Below are 15,016 nucleotides of genomic sequence, written 5' to 3'. Positions count from 1 at the left end.
CCCCTCTGCCTCTGAAATCTCTGGCTAGTAACCTTTTCCTCCTCTTGCCCAGACTGAGCTCCTATAAGCCCTTGCTACTAAGGCTGAGAGTGCCTAGGCTCTCCGGAAAAGCTGTGGGCGAGGCTTGTTTATATTATAGGGAATTAGAGTATTAAAACAAAAGAAGTATTTGACTTTAGGAATATATTTTGAAGGTCTGTAGCTATAAATGACTGGGCTCCATAGCAATTTTCTCTCTTGCACCCCCCCCCCCCCTTCCTGCACTTTGGCCCTGACACACATTTTCCCCCACCGTTCCACCCAGTAGTTCTGGGAGCCACTAAGTGTCACTGTTGCTCTACAATGCAGCGGCCAGCTTCTGTGTTAAGTTGCCATGGCAACAGTGACACTCAGCGTCACTGAGAACTACTGGGTTTAGCCGCAACACTTTAATAGGCTTTTGCCATGACTCCCGTTCGCATTGGGTCGCTTATCGGAATGGTGACTCGAGCGGTGGCGGCAGAATCTGAGCTGCGTGGACGACAGATCCAAGAGGGAAAGTAAAAAATATATGTAGTCTGACTGATCTGGAAATATCCACTTTAGCAGATCCATCCAGATCTGTCGCTAGTAGAAACTGGGCCTAATGTATCTCTTCCAAGTGTGCATGGGTGTCCCCTATGTTTGCTGACTGCTCATTAGTAACTGGGCGTGTTGGCAAACCATTCCTAACTGTCATTATTATACAACACTACAGAGACCACCAGCTCACTCCTGCCCTTCCCCCTCTGTAGGAGCAGAACATGCTAAAGGCAGCCATACACTGGTTGATTGCCACCAGATCGACCAGCAGATAGATCCCCTCTGTGATCGAATCTGATCAAAGAGGGATCTATTGGCTGCCTACACTGCAAACAGATTTTGAATCGATTTCACTATGAAATCGATTCACAATCTGTGGAGCTGCCGCTGCCGCCTGCATACATTACTTGATCTGGCTGGCGCGAGTCCTCCGGTCTCCGGTGTCTCTTCTCCGCTCTGGGCTTCAGCTTCGCTTTACTTCCTGTCGGGGAAGTTTAAAGAGTAGCCGGAGCCCAGTGCGGAGAAGGGACAGCGGGGACATGCGCTGGCGGAACAGGTAATGTATTGCTGCTAGAGTCGGTCTTCGGACATTCGAATGCCGATATCGACGCATTCCCGACCCGCTGGCGATCTAGCAAAATGTTCCACATGGACGGATCGACGGGATCGATCAATTTCGATAAGCATCTGCTTATCGATTTCACAGCAGATTCGATCACACTGATCAGTCCGCCGACAGCGCATACACATGCACTACTGTCGGCTGAACGTCCGCCCAGCGGGAGGGTCTGACGGACCAGTCATTGCCGGCGGTAGTGCGTGTGTAAGCACCTAAAGGCCTCCTTCAACAATCCCTCCTATTCCAGCATACTTTGGTCAGACAAGAAAATCCGATTAGACAGACAAGTGATTAGGTAGAAGTTTTTAAAGCGGACCTGAACTCAGAATGTCCAGTCTGTTCTAAAGGTGCATACACACGCACTACTGCCAGCAACAACGGGTCCACCAGACCCTCCCACTGGGCGGACTTTCAGCCGACAGTAGCATATGTGTGCGTGCTGTCGGCAGACTGATAAGGCTGTTTCTGAACGATCCGCTTGGTTAATAGTAAAGCCCCCTTACATGCTAGAAACACCACATTTTCAGGGTATATGAAGGAGGACAGTGGATACAAGAGGAAAACATTTTTCAAAAGACCTTGTAGGTTTTTGAGAAAATCTATTTTAATGTTCTCATTCTGAGTGTGGGAAATGGGTTAATAGCAAAGCCCCCTTATTTGCCAGAAACACCACATTTTCAGGGTATATGAAGAAGAACAGTGGTTACAAGAGGAAAACATCATTTTTCAAAAATACCTTATTATTTTTGTGAAAATTCTCGTTCTGAGTGTGGGAAATGTTTCCAGGGCCGTCAACTTTAGTGGTTAATAGCAAAGCTCCCTTACTTGCTAAAAATCCCACAATTTTGAGGGTATGTGAAAGAGGACAGTGGGTACAATAGGAAAAAAAATGTAAAAAGACCTTATAGATTGAGAAAATCGATTTTAAAATTCTCGTTCTGATTGTGGGAAATGGGTTAATAGCAAAGCCCCCTTTACGCGCTAGAAACACCAAATTTGAAGGGAATGTAAAAGGGCATAGTGGGTACTAGAGGAAACATTTTTCAAAAAGTCCTTATAGTTTTTGAGAAAATATATTTTAAATGTTCTCGTTCTGAGTGGGGAAAATGTTTCTTGGGCTGTCGACTTTAGCAGTTAATAGCAAAGCCCCCTTACATTATAGAAACACCAGAGTTTTTAGGTTATGTGAAAAGAGGACCATGGATTCAAGAGGAAAAAAAATCAAAACAAGTTATAGGTTTTGAGAAAATCTGTTTAAAATTCTTGTTCTGAGTGTGGGAAATGGGTTAATAGTAAAGCCCCCTTACGTGCTAGAAACACCACATTTTCAGGGTATATGAAGGAGGACAGTGGGTACAAGAGGAAAACATTTTTCAAAATTACCTTATAGTTTGAGAAAATAGATTTTATTGTTCTCATTCTGAGTGGAGGAAATGTTTCCTGGGTCACCAAATTTAGAGGTTAATAGCAAAGCCACCTTACATGCTAGACTCACCATATTTTCGGGGTATGTGGAGGAGGATAGTGGGTACAAGAGAAAAAAAATCAAAAAGACCTTATAGTTTTTGAGAAAATCTATTTTAACGGTCTCATTCTGAGTGTGGGAAATGTTTCCTGGGCCACTGACTTTAGCGGTTAATGGCAAAGGCCCTTTATGAGCTAGAAACACCAAATTTCCAGGATATATAAAATACAGTGGGTACAAGAGGAAAAAAAAATCAAAAAGTCCTTACAGTTTGAGAAAATTGATTTTAAGGTTCTTGTTCTGAGTTTGGGAAATATTTCCAGGGTATGTGAAATTAAGGCAAAAATCTATTTTAAAAATGTTTTTAAACTTAGAAAAATAGTTTCAAAAACATTTTCCCTTAGCATTTTCAAAATAGATTTTCTCAAAAACAAGATTTTTCAAAAATTATTTTGCCTTGTTCCCACCGTTCCTCTTAACATAAGTAGTAATTCTGGTGATGACAGCATTTACGGGGTCTTTTCTATTAACCTCCAAAGCCAACTCAAAATTACACGAAATTTTGCATGATTACAAAGGGGTTATGCGTAATCAATGGAATGTACTAATCGTCATTACATATAGGCCTAATTGTGAAAAATTACGTGAAATTTAATTGTTATTGGATTACAATCATCACTAGCATAGAGAACATGGAAAGCTATATATTAAAGAGTACCGCAGCAAAATGTTATTTTGAGTTTCGAAAACATTTTTCTTTTAAATTTTTTAAAAAAATGTTTGAATTATTTTATTTGTCCCTGAATTCTGGTTTGTGCAATTTTTTTTGTTCAATTTATGCCAAAAATCATGGGAGCTGGGCAGCACAGTGGTGTATTGGATAGCATTCTCGCCTTGCACTTCTGGGTCCCAGATTTATATCCCAGCCAAGGCACTATCTGCACAGAGGTTGTATGTTTCTCCTTGTGTCTGCGTGGGTTACCTCCAAGCACATCCGGTTTCCTTCCACATCCCCAAAACATACAGATAAAATAAGTGGCTTGCGTTAAACATTTACCCTAGACTACAATACATACACCACACGATATAGACACATGTTTGTGGTAGGGATTAGATTGTGAGCTCTGCTGGGGAACAATTAGTGACATGAATATTTATGCTGTAAAGTGCGGCGGAAAATGTCAGCTTATGACTGCTGCAGTTGTAATTTCATGTAATATGCTAAATTTACTAATGGATTATGGGAAATCAATTGAATTATGAAATAGTAGTTGCGAAATTGTATGCAAAATTTTACTTAAGTAAAATTGATACATTGCAATCATCACAAGTGAATACCAACTTGGCACCAAAGCTCTCTACAGCTGACACAGGCCGTCAGTGCAGGGTTGCTCCAGCAGAGGGTAAATTAAATGTGTAAAGATCCATACCCACAATGCAATTTTCCGGATGATATTTCCACGTCAAACGATTTTTTCGCAGTAGGAACCACTGTAGAAAACCGCTCACACTACCCTAGGACAGTGCCAGGACAGGCCAATCCAGCAAGACAGAAGAACAGAAGGATGTCCGCACGATGTCCTGTAGATCAAGTTCCCTTATTATGGACATATCCAAACATGCTCACCAGGGCCGGTTTAAGCAACAATGGGGCCCCAGGGCAAAATAAACTTGCCCCCCCCCCCCCAACATATACCCCGGAACAAAAATCGGCATTAGGGGACCTTTTTTGCAGCTGGTATAGTCAGGGTGTGAAGTCCCAATCGGTCGGAGCTTTAAAGTGACATTTACCGCATTTAAAAGTATACTTTTTTCCTTCAAAACTTTAAAATCGATTTTCTCAAAAACTATAAGGTCTTTTTGAAAAATTGTTTTTTCCTCTTATTCCCAATGATCTCCTTAACATATCCTGCAAATTTAGGGTTTCTAGCATTTAAGGTGGATTTGCTATTAACCATTAAAGTCGGCAGGTTTTTAAATGTGTATTTTTTTTCCTTTGAAACTTTAAAATCGATTTTCTCAAAAACTATAAGGCCGATTTGCAAATTTTTTTTTCCTCTTGTAGCCACTGGGGGCCCCTACAAGCTCTGGGGCCCTGGGGCAGCTGCCTCCTTTGCCTCTATGGTAGCGCCGGCCCTGATGCTCACACATCATATAGCTGACATGTTTCGGACCGTTAGGTCCTTACTCATAGATTTTTTTGCAGTATTGCATAATATCATTAAACGAAAATTCGTTAAATAACACTTCATGATGCAGGCCACCAGCGGCGATTGTTTGTTGCCCTGTTGGATCATATCACAGAGGATTTTAATCCCCATTGACTTTTGTGTCAATTTGCTGCGATCCTGTAAACAATTTTTTACACACTCGTTTAAATTTGCAGTCGCCATTGACGCTTGCAGATTCAGCCAGGTGTACAATGTTTCTACGCCAGTGGGAATCCCCAATCTGGCCATGGGTACATAGCTTTAGGGCTCGTTCCCACTATCGCGAATCTGCATGCGTCCAACGCATGCAGATCCGCACATGTAATGCAAGTGGATGGGCCTGTTTCCACTGTAGCGTTGTTGAGGTGCGTTTTTTTCAGCGTGAAAAAAACGCACAAAAGAGCCAACGATTTCGCCTGCGTCGGGAATCCGTGCGAATCGCCGCTAATGTATTTAATAGTAAAAACGCATGCGTTTGTTACATGCGTTTTTACCCGCGATTTCGCGTGCGATTTCGCACCTTTTTCAATTTTATTTAGCCCTGGCAGTGTCATGGTTAATTTCGCATGGCACCCTGCCATGCGAAATCGCATGCGAAATCGCGGGTAAAAACGCATGCGGAAACTCATCCGCATGCGTTTTTACAAGCGTCGGAATGCGGCCGAAATCGCGTCGCAACAGTGGGAACGAGCCCTTAGGCTTTGCTCCCACTTTTAAAGCCATGTACCACTTGGCTTTGAAGCCTATGACAGTCAATCGCCGTGATTTGCTGGCAGCGGGTGGGTGGGAGGTAGAGGGAGAATAATAAAAAAAAATGTAAATTTAATAAAAAATAAATAAGAATAAATATTTGCAACCCCCCCCAACAACTGGGGGCCATCAGACCCCAACAACAGAGCTCTGTTGCTGGGGAGAAAAGGAAGGGGGGGGATCACTTGTGTGCTGTGTTGTGCGGCCCTGCAGCTTGGCCTTAAAGCTGCAGTCGCCTATTTAACTGAAAATGGCCTGGTCTTTGGGGGGGATTAACACTGCAGCCCTCAACAGGGATGCTCAAATCCATAACTGGATGAATCCGGATAGTTGCTATTCGGATTTCATCTAGTTAAACTCAAATCAAGTTGGGTGGGCGGCGGTGTTAATCTTAACTATCATGACGTCGTCTTCGTCCGTCCCTCGGCGCCTCCCACGATGCGTTCCAACCCGGAAGGAGGAAGTGTTTTTAGTCACGTGACCGCCGCTTGGAGCGCATCGTGGGAGGTGCCGGGGGACGGACAATGAAGACATCATGATAGGTAAGATTAACACCGCCGCCCACTCGGCACAGGTGATTTGAGTTTAACCGGATGAAATCCGAATAGCAATTATCCGGTTACGGATTTGAGCATCCCTGGTACTCAAGTGATGAAAGTATACCAGAGCTGAAAGCAATTGGAAAAATATGGGGGGGGGGGGGGGAGGAGCAGGCATGTATAGGAAGCTGTCCTCATGCCCACTGCTCCTGCTGTTCTCTGTCGACTTCCTTTGTAACCTTAATGCCCCTGGCAGCCTCTTCGGGGTCGATGAGTCGTGCAGCAGTGCATGGCTGTGTGCATCCTAGATAACACACCCATGGCTGGGAGTGCTCTGCACATGTGCAATCTAGGATGCGCACAGCTGAGCCAGCGCCTGCACACTGCTGTGCAACTCGCCGATCCAGAAGAGGCAGCAGGGGGCATTTAGGAGGGCGACGGATGAGAACAGGGGGAGTAGTGGGCAGGGGGACAGCTTCCCATACATGGCTGCTACTCTTTTTCCAATTGTTTTTGGCTCTGGTATCCTTTAAGCTGCTCATACATGAAGGACTGATTCCCACCAGCTGTGTTTTGTGATGCAATTCTGTTCAGATTGCAGAACGCAAGGTACTCACCCAACTAGTGGAAACTGCATGGGGATGATTCCACTTGTGCGCTCCGTTTACAGCGGCTCTGGCCACGCGGATACTTTCTTCGCATTCCCCGCTATTGCAGAGGGGAACGCGAAGAAAGGATACGCTTGGCAGGACTGCGCTGGCCTCGACTTACAAGTCGAGGTACGGGACAGAGCGGCGGCGGGAGAACGGAGGCTCGGGCAGGACCGGCGCGGGACAGGACAGCTGCTGGGGGCTTGGGGAAGCCCCAGGTAAATGAAACAATGTGTTTATTTTCTATCTACAGTTCCGCTTTAAGTTTTCTCCTAAGAGAGCAGTTTTCATCTTCTGTTTAAAATATCTTTTCAGCACATTGCAATTGAAAAACTACCACAAAGTAAGTGAATAAGTACTGATAATGATTCAGAGCATTTACTGATGGGTTAAAAGATATCAGCTAGGAGAAAAATGTTGGAAAACACTGTGGGCCTGATTCACTATTGTGTGATAATTGCTATCACAGCAGTTATTACGCGAGCCGTCGTGCGCAAAGGTTTGCGCGCGAACAGCGTTACTTCGCATGATAAGCGAAGGTTTGCGCACGAGCACGGGTGCTTTTCACATAAAAAGCGCCCATGATCACGCACAAACCTTCGCTTATCACGTGAAGTAACGCAGTTTACGCGGAAACCTTTCCGCGCAGTGGCATGTGTGATAACTGCTGATATAGCAGTTATCACACAATAGTAAATCAAGCCCTGTGAGTGATTGTGCTCAATTTACCGATCGCCAGTGATCGGCAAAGTGCTACAGCAGTGTCGCCCTGTGAGGCTGTTCTCACGGATGCATTTCAATTTTCTGAAAATTGAAAACCTTCTGCCTGCACCATTTTTAGTGATTTTTCAAAAAAAAAAAAAAAATTCAAAACGTAAAAAAAATGTGCAAAAGTGCACATACCTTTAAAAATTGGTCTGAATATCACTTTGCAAAATCGCAACTGGTAAGTGCTTAGCGATTGCGGTTGCAGACCTTAGCTTTATATGCTGTTATGCTGGTCATACACGGCTCGTTTTTGGCGCTTGATTCTCCCATTCAATCGTTTCGCCACTCGATTCCGCAGCCAATTCTCTTATCTAACGCTCGTTTTTCTTATCCTTTTCCGTTCACTGCAATCCGGAATAGAGCGCCGAAACGATCGGGCGGGAGATCGGACATGTCAGAAATCATCAAGCCATCTTAATGGCTCAAAATGAGCCGTGTATGCCCAGCATTAGCTGTTACTAATTCCATAGGAAGAATTTCTGTATCCATTCACTTTGCCCCCCAAATACCTGTGATGTCACAGGTGTCACTTGTTTATTTACTGAAATTGGCCATTGTATGCCTAAATAAAGAAAACTAGCTGTTGTCTTTGATAATCTGTAATTATATTAGTTTATTTGGCAATAAGGCCTAGTCCATTAATCCCTCTGAAGACCCCATTCCCACTTGCTTACGGATCATGTGTAGCCAGCGGGAGTGGACAGTATAAAGGTGCGTACACACGCTCTACTGTAATGAATGACGGGTCCCTCAGACCCTCCCGCTGGGCAGGCGTTCTGCCGACAGAAGAGCGTGTGTACAGTCTGTCGGCGGACTGATATGGATGTTTCTGAACGATCCGCTTATAAGTCTAAAGGTGCGTACACACGCACAACAGCAGCCGACTGGTCCGTCGGCACCTCCCGCTGGGCGGGTTTTCAGCAAACTGTAGTGCGTGTGTACGCACTGTCGGCGGACTGATAAGGCTGTTACTGAACAATGCGCCCAGTGGATCGTTCAGGAACAGCCTTATCAGTCCGCCGACAGTGCGTGCACACGCACTACAGTCTGCTGAAAACCCGCCCAGCGGGAGGTGCCGACGGACCTGTCGTTGGCTGCTGTCGTGCGTGTGTACGCACCTTTACCGACAGACTGTACACACGCTCTACTGTCGGCAGAACGCCCACCCAGCGTCGTTCATTACAGTAGTGCGTGTGTACGCACCTTAATGTCCATTTTGCTGGTCCGCAGTGACGCGGCTGGAGCCTGGGGCAGATGCGCTCTCCTATAGGCTATATGGGGAAATTATCCGCCTGTCCAGAATTATTGCGGACTGTACAGACGTGCAGCCCGCTGTGACAAGTGGAACGGCTCCTATGTATAACATGCACCCTGGCCCAGTGATGTCTCCCCAGGGAGCAGTTCCTGATCCCCAATGGTGACATCAATCACAGGTGTGTACGTACTTTGATTCCAGGATCAGACAAGAAGATCCAATTAGAGAGAGACAAGAACTTTCTAAGTGATTAGGTAGAAGTTTTTAACACTTAGCAAGCTGTGTGATGCATTCTCCAGTCCATCTACATAGCAGTAACAATACTGAGTGCTGTGAATTCACTTGTAGATATCATCACTGCCAGCTGAGCATGACTTGTATAGCACACCTCTGCAGAAAGGAGACAGCAATTCTATTTTTTACATATAAACATTAAAATGTAAAGAGGTATCGCCAATTTAGTATCTCCCAAACATTTATCTTTTTACTGAGTGAGATTTAAAAAGAAAATGTATTTTTTCCTACCAATTCTCCTATTCTCATGTACTGTAGGCTTGTTTGGCAGTGAATTACATTGCTATTTCAAGATGTACCTCCTACCTGTACCCTGTGAGTGTGGATTATCAGTAAAGTGCCATAGAATGGGCTTGGTTCATCAAGCTGCGCTGATAAAGCAGTGCAGCTTAACGAGAGGAGCGCAAACTATGCTGCGGTAGCAACTGCACAGTGTTGGCCCCGCAATGTCCGCCGAGGGATTGAATCCTCATCCCTGCTGGGCAGCATGCCTTGTATGTGTGTATGAGGCTTTAGCTGAAATAAGCATAACTTATTGGGGCAGAATGGGGGCGTAGTGGTTAGCGCTCTCACCTTGCAGCGCTGCACCCCTGGTTTGAATCCCAGCCAGGAGTTTGTATTTTCTCCCCGTGTTTGCATGGGTTTCCCCCAGGCACTCTGGTTTCCTGCCACATCCCAAAAACATACAGATAAGTTAATTGGCTTCCCCCTTAAATTGGCCCTAGACTACAATAAACACACTACATGATACATACATAGACATTATTATGGTAGGAATTAGATTGTGAGCTCCTTTGAGGGACAGTTAAGTCACAAGAGTATATTCTCTGTACAGCGCTGTGGAAGATGTCAGCGCTATATAAATACCAAATAATGATAATAACTTCCTGTAATTAGTGAAGATCAAAATAGAGAATGTATTGGAATATATTTTCCCAAGAATCGCGGTTTTGGGATAATTGATGTGGAAAGGTGATTGTTAGTCTGTTAGTCTGTGTACAGATGCTCAGCAAAGTCTCCCAAAAACAATTGGTGATTATTTTGGGTGACAGTTTTAGCAAGTAGCTGTACTTACTTATTTGGCTACTGCAGATCCACCTGTTCTGTCCTGTGTGATGGGAAAGGAGGATGAGCAGAGAATAAAGCCTTATAATAGTTGCATTTCAGCCAAGGCACCTGGCCAGCATGCCTCTGCTGACAATCTAGTGTGTGTACAGCATCCCCCTCCATGTGTTTGCGAGCAATCTGCATCAGCCAAGGGCATTGTTCTCCTGCACACCACGCCGGCTCCATGCTGCTCCATCATGCACTGCATGTCGGCCTCCCACCCCATCACACTCTGTAGTGACAGAATGTGCTAGCCTGCAGGTTAGCATTGTGTCTGTAAAAATAAGGCTCCAAAATGTCGCCCAAGGGATTGAGTCCCAATCCCTGCCAGATAAGAGCCAGTTCACACAGACGCTTGGGGGCCATTGAACTTAGCAAATTAACAGAGAAGCATTTGGCATTGGTTCCCCGCATCCGGTAAACACATCATGTTTTGACCCCCGCAGGGGGACATGGAATAGCACTTAGCAGATGTTATACTACATGTAAGCCTCTGACACAGCTTTTGGGCTAAACTAGTTAGGCTAGCGCACCCAGTGCCAGTGTGGTCCTGTCATCCAACCTGTTACTGGGTAAGACTCTACTACTCTGCGTCTCTCATCACTTCACTTTGGTTCCTGCTCCTATTCACTGTAGATATGGTACTGCTTCTATAATACCCCTTACTGATACCTTCTGTTGCATTATATTCTTGGTGGATACGCTGTATAGGATTGCCCTGGCACTTTTTGTCTATATTGGCCATAATGGCCATTTTTTGCACTAGCACTTTCATTGGTATGCTTCACTCTAAATACTTCCCTATTTTAGTATTTTTCTATGGTGTTATCTCCTTTGCACCAGCACCATGTGATATTAACAATATTGCACACAGGGCCGGATTTGTACTTCCAAGTGCCCTACGCCAGCTGACACCAACCGCCCCCTAACACCCCCCCCCCCATCAAATTCTCTCAAACCCTCTGAGTAGTAATAACTGGTTTGAATGAGCGCCCCTCCATTTTGCTGCTCTGCCCTTCATTTGGCAAAAAAAGCAGTGCATGCCCAAAGCATTCCCGGCCTCGGCTGCTGTGTACATCTGAGTGCGAAATTGCAAGGAGCACGAGTAGCCAGAGCATGTGCTGCTTCTCTGTCCTCTGTGCGACTGGCTACAGACTACAGTCAGAGCCACAGACAGGTGACAGGGCAGCGCTATTGAAAGAAGCTCATCCAAAACAGAGAACATGTGAGTAGAAGATCTAAAACCACACATGCTGACATAGATGTGCTTTAAACAGTGACAATATAGTACTTAGGGCAAGGCAAGGAAGGATAGGTGAGTCAGTAGGAAGTTTTGAAATTATTAAAACAGAATGATAACATTTATTAGCTAACTGTAAATAAAAAAAAGTGAGCCTTTGGCTTCTTCAGACTTTGTATATGTTTGTAGACTTTATACTAACAAGATGTTAGAGCACACAACTATATATACATTCAGCATCAGAAGGAGATGCATAGTTTGTTTTGCAAATATAAATAAATGTAATATAATTGCCATCCTGTTTCACTGATAGCTAGCTAGCAAAGTACAATGCTCTTCTAAAATGAGTCAGGAAAGAGTTAAACTGTAGCACAGGGAATGCTGTGGTCATTGCCTAGGAAAAAACAAACAAACCATAAATTCAACAGGTCACAGGTCTTTAAGAGCTGACCAGGCCAGTAATAAATCTGACAGCCGCAGAGGGAGAAGATTCCTGTTTGTGATTCTGAATTTGTGCATGAAAAAAACTTACAGAACTCAAGAGTTCTGCTACTAAACCCAGGCTGGCACTTCTCACAGCAGCTTGTATGTCCCCACCATCATACATACGACATAATCATCAGGTGATAACACATACGGACTGTCCTCAATTACACTCTACACAAGTGAGAGAGATGCAGGGATCTCTGGAATTCAGGCAGACCAGAGCAAAGCAGGGGAGATAATTTACTTTGACATGTGACCTCTTATCTCTCAAAGTCCAGCGCCCTGCTGATTTTTATCGCCCTAGGCCTTGACCTTGGTGGCCTTCCCAGAAATCCGGCCCTGATTGCACAGATCTATGTTCATTTTTTCCGCATTTTAGTGTATGCGTCACTAATATTTTTATATTTTTTTGCCTTTTTTGCAATTTTTTCTTGAGAGATCGCACATGTTTATATATACTGTGTATGGCATTAGTATTCCTAGACAATTGGCATATTTCATTATTATGTTGTATATTAATCTTCATCATAGGAATTATAGAGCCTTGCCTATTTATTATTATAAAGACTTAGGGCTCTTTCACACCAGAGCCCCTTTTCAGCGTTTTAACGCAAAGTCTATACTTTGCGTTAACCAATGTAAGGGCTGGTTCACACTTGCGGTTCCCTGCCAAACGGACCGGATGACCTGACCGGATCCGGACCGGATCCGGATCGGAACCGTACGGTTCTGATCCGGATCCGATCCGGTCAGGTTGCATCAGGTGTTCATCAGGATGCGATCCGGATCCGTTTGGCAAAAGATAGTAGAAACCGAATAAAAATGTTGGGGTCTGGGAGGTCAGCAGAAGGTGGACCTGTGGAATCAGGCCCTCCGCTGTTTAGCACTCACCTCCACCTCCGACATACTGCCAACATCTCCAGCACGTTTAAAGTCACTGCTGCTCCACTCCAAAATGCTTGCCCATGTGTCCCCATCCAAAATCGCCGCTACAATACGCATAGGAAGTGGGGTAGAACATCCGGATTTTTAGCCAGTGTGTTGTGCGCTCTCCGGTTCTCATTGGTTTGTATTGGCCGGATGGTGCAGTCCGGCTCCGCTCCGGATACGGCTGCCGGAGGAGCCGGACCAAAAAATAGCGCATGTTGGGTCTTATGCCAGAGTCCGGATCCGGTCCGGACGAAACGGACGCATGTGAACGGACGCATAGGCTTTCATTGCTATGCCGTGCATCCGTTCCGTCCGTTCTGCATGCGGTCCGGCTCCGGCACGGCGATTCCGGACGCCGACCGCTAATGTGAACCGGGCCTAAAAGGAAAGTCCATAGACTTATTTTACCTTTCAAACCCGACGCTGCATTTCGATGCGTTGCGGTACGACTCATCCCGGCACATTTTATCGTCGCGAATCAGTGTTTCCCCATCGGGTTAATTGATACTACTGCCGCTACTCAGCGTCGCACCGCAGATTCCCGACGACACGCCGCAACGTGTGCAGGAGCCGTTCTCCTGCACGCGTTGTAATGTGTAACCGGCCTTATGGATGTCATGCAACCATGCCTTGTTTTTAATATTGTTTTTAATCATGCAATTTGATACGATAAAGGGTTCCTGAACAGTGAAGCAGTGATTCATTTTAACTGGTCATTTATGATCTCAGAGTGGGAATTCCCATCATCTTGATTTGTTTTATATGCTACATGTAGCATAAGTACAAACTACATGTAGCATATAAAACAAATCAAGATGATGGGATCGGGTGCAGTGTTGGCAAGAACAACAGGAAAAGCCGTGACTGACATTTTAAAAAGTACTGTCCTTTCACTTGACTGGACAGTGCATGAGTGACAATTGGCAAGCACTGTGATTAACATTGGTCCAACACCCATGTGATCTGGTCAGTGCTTATGTGAGGCTTTAGTGGGAGGCACCACGAGCAATAACAATTATTTGTGATGGTCATTTACAGTGATCTGTAGTTGCAAAACATAGAGGCCCCAATAAAATCCAGGTTGTCTTAGATATATTAAAAATTAAAGTTTTTGAAGGTTGCATTTTAAGATACCTTTCATTAACCAACAATACGGGCTGATATGAGGAAGACCACTTCAGGTTCAGGTGTAGTAAAAAACAAAACAAAAAAAACTGCCTTCATAACATCATGGTGGTCTTGTACTACAGTGATTAGTGCCAGACTGCAGAGTAGAAGGTTCCTGCTGGTATAAATCAGGTTTCTGCATTAATACAGTTGAAAATGTTGAGTTTTGGTATAACATAATAATTGTGCATGTTGATTAGTGATAGTTTTAGACATAGATGAACATAAAGAAGAAAGAGAAAACTAAACATTTAAAACTAAAAATATTATTTAACATTCAATCTCTTTAAGGTGAAATCGCAGGTTTTTTTTTAGGATAATACAGAGAGACAGAGTTTTAATCATGTCACACATTGCCATAAACTCACTTGTTGTCAACATTAACAATTCAAAAGAAGTGAAAACAAAGGTGTGTCCATGTCTCACTACCCATTGTGGCCTAGAAATGTTCACACTTAGGACCTCCACAAAAGAGCCTCCATGAATGGTGAAGTTGAAGTTCACACCTCAATTTGTATCTCAATGGAGGTTTGAAGACATCTTTTGTCTGGACAAGGAAGGCCCTCAAGATTAGAAACCTGAGTTTACCTATAAAAAGGTGGAGAGAACCTTCAGAGATCCATTCACTTTCTTGAAGGTCTCTCTGATAGCACCTTGTGAAGACTGCACCTTACAGAAGCTGGTTGTCTCATCTAGCTGTAGTGAAGCTCTTTCCTTCATTGAGTCCACCTGCTCCACCTGACCAGAACCACCATTCCAACTGCTTGACCAGTCCTCGGGTAAGTTCTATTTTCTAAATGTATTTTTTCTAACTTACTAACTAACTGCTTTAGTTAGAGTGGTAATTTATAATAAATAATATAGGCCAGTGTTTTAATTACTCCATAACCCAGAAGGAGGTCAAAAAGTTTTTCTGCTTAACTTTTAAACCAGGTTTTATACAGTATGTCCATTGTCCAGCTCTAGTGCTTGCAG

This window comes from Hyperolius riggenbachi, chromosome 4 (genome assembly GCF_040937935.1).
Source record: "Hyperolius riggenbachi isolate aHypRig1 chromosome 4, aHypRig1.pri, whole genome shotgun sequence".
Lineage (NCBI taxonomy): Eukaryota > Metazoa > Chordata > Amphibia > Anura > Hyperoliidae > Hyperolius > Hyperolius riggenbachi.
This window is presented reverse-complemented; position numbering follows the sequence as displayed.